The sequence below is a fragment of the Takifugu flavidus genome, unplaced genomic scaffold (assembly GCF_003711565.1).
Source record: "Takifugu flavidus isolate HTHZ2018 unplaced genomic scaffold, ASM371156v2 ctg250, whole genome shotgun sequence".
In the NCBI taxonomy this organism is placed as follows: domain Eukaryota; kingdom Metazoa; phylum Chordata; class Actinopteri; order Tetraodontiformes; family Tetraodontidae; genus Takifugu; species Takifugu flavidus.
The window spans coordinates 32,099-35,201 of record NW_026621908.1 but is presented as its reverse complement, the minus strand read 5'-3'; positions in this window follow the sequence as shown (position 1 = coordinate 35,201).

Genomic DNA, 3,103 nt, shown 5'->3' with positions numbered 1-3,103 from the left:
CGGACGACAGCTTATGAATCAGCACCCCTGTAACTATTCCAGCAATGAATCACAAACTAAAAAGGGAAAAAGTTATATAATTGCTGTATAAAAAAACAAAAACATATGTGTGAAGAATATTGATTCTTCAAACCAAAGTCCCGCCTGGATTCGAACCAACAACCTTCTGCAAAAAAGCCAGGGGCTTAAACCACTGACCTATGACGGCACACTAAGCCATTGCAATGAGAGGTCATATATGGTTTTAAAAAAGCCATGATTAAATATTCTTCACGCAGATGTTTTTCTTCACGTGCTGTGAAAATGGAATTTGTGTTGACACAGAAATCACATCCACAGATGATATTCAAATTATGGCTTTTTTGAACCATATATGACTTCTTTGCAGTGGGCCAATGTGGCTGAATAGGTCAGTGGTTTAAGCCACTGTCTTCTTTTGCGGAAGGTTGTTGGTTCGAATCCAGGCGGGACTTTGGTTTGAAGAATCAATATTCTTCACACACATGTTTTTGGTTTTACCGTGGTGACTGTCATGCATTGCATCACCATTTTTTGGACCAAGTATCCTCTTCAGAAATTACTGCATGGTGGGAAAGAGGATCGTATGACAGCTTATAAATCAGCACCCCTGTAACTATTCCAGCAATGAATCACAAACTAAAAACGGAAAAAGTTATGTAATTGCTGTATAAAAAAACAAAAATGTGTGTGTGAAGAATATTGATTCTTCAAACAAAAGTCCTGCCTGGATTCGAACCAACAACCTTCTGCAAAAAAGCCAGGGGCTTAAACCACTGACCTATGACGGCACACTAAGCCACTGCAACGAGAGGTCATATATGGTTTTAAAAAAGCCATGATTAAATATTCTTCACGCAGATGTTTTTTTCTTCACGTGCTGTGAAAATATGGAATTTGTGTTGACACAGAAATCACATCCACAGATGATATTCAAATTATGGCTTTTTTGAACCATATATGACTTCATTGCACTGGGTCAAGGTGGCTGAATAGGTCAGTGGTTTAAGCCACTGACTTCTTTTGCGGAAGGTTGTTGGTTCGAATCCAGGCGGGACTTTGGCTTGAAGAATCAATATTCTTCACACACATGTTTTTGGTTTTACCGTGGTGACTGTCATGCATTGCATCACAATTTTTTGGACCAAGTATCCTCTTTAGAAATTACTGTATGGTCGGAAAGAGGATCGGACGACAGCTTATGAATCAGCACCCTTGTAAGTATTCCAGCAATGAATCACAAACTGAAAAGAGAAAAAGTTATATAATTGGTGTATAAAAAACACAAAACATATGTGTGAAGAATATTGATTCTTCAAACCAAAGTCACGCCTGGATTCGAACCAACAACCTTCGGCAAAAAAAGTCAGTGGCTTAAACCACTGACCTATGAGGACACACTGCCCCACTGCAACGAGAGGTCATATATGGTTTTAAAAAAGCCATGATTAAATATTCTTCACGCAGATGTTTTTCTTCACATGCTGTGAAAATATGGAATTTGTGTTGACACAGAAATCACATCCACAGATGATATTCAAATTATGGCTTTTTTGAACCATATATGACTTCATTGTGCTGGGTCAACGTGGCTGAATAGGTCAGTGGTTTAAGCCACTGACTTCTTTTGCGGAAGGTTGTTGGTTTGAATCCAGGCGGGACTTTGGCTTGAAGAATCAATATTCTTCACACACATGTTTTTGGTTTTACCGTGGTGACTGTCATGCATTGCATCACAATTTTTTGGACCAAGTATCCTCTTTAGAAATTACTGCATGGTGGGAAGAGGATCATATGACAGCTTATAAATCAGCACCCCTGTAACTATTCCAGCAATGAATCACAAACTAAAAAGGGAAAAAGTTAATAATTGCTGTATAAAAAAAACAAAAACATATGTGTGAAGAATATTCATTCTTCAAACCGAAGTCCCGCCTGGATTCGAACCAACAACCTTCTGCAAAAAAGCAGTGATTTAAACCACTGACCTATGAGGTCACACTGCCCCACAGCAACGAGAGGTCATATATGGTTTTAAAAAAGCCATGATTAAATATTCTCACGCAGATGTTTTTCTTCACGTGCTGTGAAAATATGGAATTGTGTCGACACAGAAATCACATCCACAGATGATATTCAAATTATGGCTTTTTTGAACCATATATGACTTCTTGCAGTGGGCCAATGTGGCTGAATAGGTCAGTGGTTTAAGCCACTGTCTTCTTTTGCGGAGGGTTGTTGGTTCGAATCCAGGCGGGACTTTGGTTGAAGAATCAATATTCTTCACACACATGTTTTTGGTTTTACCGTGGTGACTGTCATGCATTGCATCACAGTTTTTAAGACCAAGTATCCTATTTAGAAATTACTGTATGGTGGGAAAGAGGATCGTATGACAGCTTATAAATCAGCACCCCTGTAACTATTCCAGCAATGAATCACAAACTAAAAAGAGAAAAAGTTATATAATTGATGTATAAAAAAACAAAAACATGTGTGAACAGTATTAATTCTTCAAACCAAAGTCCCGCCTGGATTCGAACCAACAACCTTCTGCAAAAAAGCCAGTGGCTTAAACCACTGACCTATGAGGTCACACTGCCCCACAGCAACGAGAGGTCATATATGGTTTTAAAAAAGCCATGATTAAATATTCTTCACGCAGATGTTTTTCTTCACATGCTGTGAAAATATGGAATTTGTGTTGACACAGAAATCACATCCACAGATGATATTCAAATTATGGCTTTTTTGAACCATATATGACTTCTTTGCAGTGGGCCAATGTGGCTGAATAGGTCAGTGGTTTAAGCCACTGTTCTTTTGCGGAAGGTTGTTGGTTCGAATCCAGGCGGGACTTTGGTTTGAAGAATCAATATTCTTCACACACATGTTTTTGGTTTTACCGTGGTGACTGTCATGCATTGCATCACCATTTTTTGGACCAAGTATCCTCTTTAGAAATTACTGCATGGTGGGAAAGAGGATCGTATGACAGCTTATAAATCAGCACCCCTGTAACTATTCCAGCAATGAATCACAAACTGAAAAGAGAAAAAGTTATATAATTGGTGTAAAAAAACAA